Genomic DNA, 5,850 nt, shown 5'->3' on the forward strand with positions numbered 1-5,850 from the left:
TATTCAACATGCAACTGCTGGGTGAATTAATAAGTGAATGGGAGTGCACATTCTACAAACTTTTATGAAAATATAATTCCTCCCAATTACATGACTATAACTACTTATTATCTTAAACTTCTCCAATGACAACTCCTACTCATGAGAACTGAACCCTGGTGTTTAGTCTAGTACTGAGTTCTCAATGTTGTGGCTGTTTGCATTTCCAGAGAGCCATTTGGAACACTAAACTGGATGCTGTAGAGGATATAAAAGGTTAAAAGGAGATTCATGCTTTAAGGAGACTAACAGGAGAGAGAAAATCTACACCTGACCATCCAAATGGCATCAAATGGGCCTTTGAAGACAGAGCATGGCATCAAAGCCAGAAGAAAGAGAAAACTGTTGTTGTAAGGTCAACAAAGACATAGAGAATGAACTGGAGTTTAACTTAGGTATTGAAGACACATGAAAAAAGACAATTGCCCACAAGCAAGACTAAGACAACAAAACCACAAGACCATAAGAGAGTTTCTGACCTGTCTTGAACAACACCAACAGAAAAAGAAATTAAGACAGAATTAGCAACCATAGAAGCCAGTGAATATGCTCAACAGCCAGACTGGGTGAGGTAGGGCTGTAAACCTATGCTCACATCCACCCTGGGTCTCATGAACAAAGCTAACCTATTAGAAAAATTGAAATATTAATCCCTCACTCTCAGAATTCCAACAAATAGCAAACAGACATACCTCAGAGATACCAAAAGTTCCATTACAGACCACCACCATAAAGCTATTATCACAATGAAGTGGATTGCATAAGTTATAGTCTCAGCTGGGTGGTGGTGGTGGTAGTGGTGGTGGTGGTGGTGGTGGTGGTGGTGGTGGTGGTGGTGGTGGTGGTGGTGGTGGTGGTGGTGGTTGTGGTGCACACCTTTAGTCCCAGCACTCAAGAGGCAGAGGCAGGCAGATTTCTGAATTCAAGGCCAGCCTGGTCTACAGAGTGAGTTCCAGAACAGCCAGGGCTACACAGAGAACCCCTGTTTTGAAAACAGAAAAGAGAGAGAGAGAGAGAGAGAGAGAGAGAGAGAGAGAGAGAGAGAGAGAGAGAGAGAGAGAGATTAGGAAGTTATAGTCTCAGTGACTGTAGAGTCCTCTCTCAAACTCTGCTTCTGCTTTATCAATAAAGCTTAAGTGATAATCTAAATCCTTTTTGGTCAGTTCAACAGTGTTCACAGCATCATCAACAGGAGTAAAGTTCAGTTCAAGGAGTCATTTTGATCTTTACTTTTGTTAAACACCAAATCCATACATACCAAATACATCAATAACACAAGTGATTCCTGCTGTTTGAAAACATAACAACTAAAATAAGTTAATCTGGAATGAAGTAGACACATAAAAATGCAACAAATATTACCTCTACTATGTGTACTATTGTCTCAGAGGATGAAAAAAACACAGTACAGTGTTCCAATAGTTAATGCTGATGGACAAGATAACAACAACAAAAAACAGCACACATATTTTGAAGTACAAAGGCTATTTTAAAAACTGATTTTGAGAACCATATATATACATTCATAAATGTAGCTGGGAAGGAAAGATTGGAAAGCCACCGGGATTTCAGCCCAGTCCGTACTGCTGTGTCAGAAAGCCATTTCATTTGCTCAGCTGTGAGAAGTGATCTCCCTCCACTCCACTTCTCTCATTTATTGCAGCAATCGGCATCTCCTCAGGCTCTACCTTAATCCTAGTTCTGTTGCTTTTCCACCACATCTGTAATCAACATCTGTAGTCACTTCCTCCACTAATGTCTTCAGTTCTTCTAAGCATCCATGAAAGCAAGAATTGACTTCTTCCAAACCCTTTTCAGTGTTAATATTTTGACCTCTTCCTATAAATCACAAACTCTTTAGTAGCACCGAGCACACTTTCCAGAAGGTGTTCGATTTCATACCCACCCCACACACCCCACACCCTGTCCACCAGCAAAATCACTATCTACAGTAAGATGTCTCTCTTCAATGCCAGGACTTGAAAGGTCAAGTTTCTCCATGAGCATGAGTGGGTGTTGTATTGGAGGTACGAGAGCATCAGTCTCATCATACATCTTCAGCGCTCAGGTGACCAAGGGCAAAGAATCCTTGTTCTGGACAGGGAGTGTTGATACATGGGGTTAAAATCTTCAGTCATCCCCATAAGGAGTTGTGTAGGCTTTGCTGTTCATATGAAAAGAACAAGCAGAGTGGGCGCAGAATAATTCTTAAAGGCCCTGGGACTTTCAAAATGGAAGAGCCCTGGCTTCAACTGAAAGTCACTAGCTACATTAACCACTCTAAGAGAGTCATCTTGACCTTTGAAGCTTTGAAATTAGCTTTGACTTCTGTCTACTTACGAAAGCCCTAGATGGTGTCTTCTTCCACTGGAAGGCTGTTTCACCCACATTGGAAAGCTGAGTGCTGTTTACTGGAGCCGGCCACTTTCCTTTGATCTTAGCTAGATCTTCCCAAAATGCATCAGTTCTAAATCACCTCTCACTGCCTCACCCTGCACTCTTGTGTTATCAAGATGGCTTCTTTCCCTAAAACTCGTGAACCAGTTTGTGTTACTTTATACTTTTCCTCTGCAGCTTCCTCACCTTTCAGACTTTTTAGAAGTGAAATGAGTTGGGGTCTTGCTCTGCCTTAGGCTTTGACTTACAGGAATATTCTGGTGACTCCCTTCTCGTCTGCTGAGACCGTTCACCTCAGCAATCCGGCTGCTTCGCCCACTAGTGTATGAACTGGAATCACACTTTTCTTTCCCTTCAAGTCCATTTCCTTTGCTTTCACTGATTCTCCCTTCACTGGTGTAGGTTTGGGACTGTCTCAGCTCCTGATCTTTCCTCCCTGAGCTTACTCATGTCATTTAAAGTAAATGCACATCCCTCCTTGCACCCGAACACTTAGAGGACACTTCAGCGTTAATTGACCTAATTTCCATATTATTGTGTCCTAGGGAAAAGGGAATCTCAATAAAAGGGAGAGAGGTGGGGAATAGGCAGCTGACGGAGCAGTCAGAGCACATCTACAACTTTATTAAGTTCATCTTATGTAGATGTAACACATAGCACTCCCAAATCACTGATCACAGATCACCAGAACTGAGTAATCATGAAAAAGTTTGAAATATTACAAGACCTACCAAGTATGGGGAGCCGAGGAGTGAATGAATGTGCAAGAGAGGATGAAGTCCTGAGTGAGCGTGTATTGTTTGATGTAGGCACAGCCTTGTCAAGGACCCCAGTGCCTCAGATCCGGGGGAGTAGCAAAGCTTTCCCCAGGTTAGGCTCAGAAGGATGGAAAACCCTTTCTCTGGTCTGCGTGCAAATGTTGACAGTGTGCAAGTATGATCTTTACCAGTAACTGACCAGAGTGTGCAAGTATTAGCAACTGCAGCTTCCTCATCCTGGATGACTGCAGGCTGAGACTGCCGCCCTCCCAACTCTCCTGTTGAGACGAACTCTTTCCTCCCTGTGCTAGACAGAAGACATGAGCTGAGGTCCCGGGGGTTGCACAGCTGCTGTACCTTCCGCAGCCCAAGCACAGCCCACCCGGCCCCAGCTTGTGTTCTGTGTGTCTGCTCGGTCTTCACGCCCTCACCACCCAGCCAGGTCTCCAGGACCAAGCAACAAAGGGTATAACACAGACACGCGTGAACCCGCTACTGGGGAAAATGGCACCTGCTGATTTGCTCATAGCAGAGTTGCCACGAGCCTTCAATGTATAAAAAATTGCAATACAGTGCCTGTCAAATGCTATATAATAAGGCACAATCAAATGAGGTATGGCTGTATTTGAAAGCACTACTATATATCATATTCCATTAATACTGTTGGTTTTTTTTTTTTTTTACCATTTATAATGTATTACCCATTTGTGGAAGCAATCTGAACAATAGAATGGCAGACTCAGAGTTTTTGCTTGTTGTCAAATTATCTGAGAGCTCTGGTGTAGTTGCATTTTCCCTTTAATGGGAACTTATGAAATGCCAAACTCAATTCCGTATTCCCTGTATGTCAATCACACATATGATAACAATGTCAACCTCTTCTTTATATATATTCCACAAGATGGAATAACAAATTTGGCACACTTCCTACTTGTATATGGTCTATAAGCTGAGAATGTCATTTCTTTATGTCTTTAAGATGATGTGAAAATTATGAAATGTTAGTGTTCATTCATAAAATTTTATTAAAGCATTGCTGTCAACATCCTTTTTTATATTATCTATAGCTTCCATTCTGTAAGAAGAAAGTTAAGCACAGAGCCGAGTAACCTGCAAAACCAAGCATTTCACCATCTACCCCTTTACAAAAAAAAAGTCTGCTGGCGCCTGGTCTGCCAAATTACACTAAATATCTAGAGAGAGGGAGTCCCTCACAGCACCCAGTTTGATGATTTCCACATTCAAGAGAGTTGCTGAGTGTCTCTTGCATTTAACAGCACTGTAAAACTTTTAGTATTCAAATGTATGCCGCAAAACTCCTGCTTCTATATGCTAATGAAATTGAAAGCACTAATTTCCTTATATTTTTACAAAGCTTGACATTTACCTGGTTTGATATTTAGCATATGAATTCTACAAAAGATTTTTTTAACAAGAACTCTGTGCTGCGATAAGAGTTTATCATACCCAAAAAGAGAAGTAATTTTGTAGTCTTTAAAAAAAAATATGAAATAGATGTTCATGTTGAAATCTTGAAAATTACACTAATGTACCATTCAAACTTTAAATGTCAGTACATAAAACTGTTAGTTTTCTAGGGCAAAAATAAATTAAAGATTAAAAAGTTCCAATCCCTGGCACTTCATCTCCTGAGGATAAATTCAGAACTAGTGTAACGGTAGTTTTAAAAACTTCTCAATTTTATGTCTCATTTATTAAGGCAAACAGAAGTCTATAATGTATCTTACAAAGTACATTATTGTGTGTTTAATTGAATATAGGCAAATGTGTAAACTAATTATGACTGGAGTAGATGCAGGGGACGGAGATGGGGAGCATGCTCTGTACTAACTCCCAACAATCTTCATGGCAGTATGAATTAGATACTACTGCACAGACGTGAAATTTAAATGAGGTCTTATACGAAGATTCTAGTACAGAGTTTTAAAGCATATTAGAGTCTCACAAAATATTTTTTTCTCCATCCTCTTTCCAAAAAATTCCTTCACTTTTGACCTTTGAGATTAAAACTTTGCACCCACAAAATCAGGTGCTACACTCCTGAAGTATTCCTTCATCCTCTTCCTTTATGTTTTACAACAGACATCACCATTCTTCCTGGGGAAGGTATATCCCAAAGACTAGGACCTACGCAGTAGTGAATGAATTATGCGACACAACTCCCTAAGTGAACATGTAAGAAAAGTTCCCAGGCCCAAGGCACATCTTGAACGGTGGAATTAGACATAACTGAGGCAGAAAGGGGGCAACACCCTTCTAAGGGAGCAGGAACCGGTGCATTCTGGAAATGCTGGGAGGTGGGGCATAAGCAAAGAGGCTCCACCAGAAAGAATTGGATGAGAAAGGTCTGGGCTCTCCTTCATGTAGGGACTTGTCCGGGAAGGCCTAAGTCCAAAGAACACACTGAAGAAAATGTGGGCAGAGACACAAATGACAGATTGGAGCCTGTCTCATGACACTGAAGCCTAGAGCCCTCAGAGCTTGGCTTCCAGAACCACCACAGACTCCAACAGACTTTCCACAGAGGAGGGAGGAAGTTGCTAGAACAAACACTGTCCTGAAACTTGCCCCAAAGCTGAACCTCATCAAACCCCAATGTTTTTTTGAGGTTAGAAAAAAATCCTGGCTTAGCATT

At 41.3% G+C, this 5,850-nt stretch overlaps 1 protein-coding gene across 2 annotated transcripts in view; it reads right to left on the reverse strand.

Annotated features, from left to right (window-relative positions):
- Positions 1–1,972: 1,972 nt before the first annotated feature.
- LOC121828254 (uncharacterized) overlaps positions 1,973–5,850 on the reverse strand; it is a 28,390-nt gene continuing 24,512 nt past the window's right edge. For both annotated transcript variants that reach the window (XM_076566218.1, XM_076566219.1), the window contains one exon: positions 1,973–5,850. This exon is cut by the window's right edge and continues 1,636 nt beyond it. The gene's annotated coding sequence lies outside the window, so the exon portion shown is untranslated.

Source organism: Peromyscus maniculatus, chromosome 3 (genome assembly GCF_049852395.1).
Source record: "Peromyscus maniculatus bairdii isolate BWxNUB_F1_BW_parent chromosome 3, HU_Pman_BW_mat_3.1, whole genome shotgun sequence".
Classification (NCBI taxonomy): Eukaryota; Metazoa; Chordata; class Mammalia; order Rodentia; family Cricetidae; genus Peromyscus; species Peromyscus maniculatus.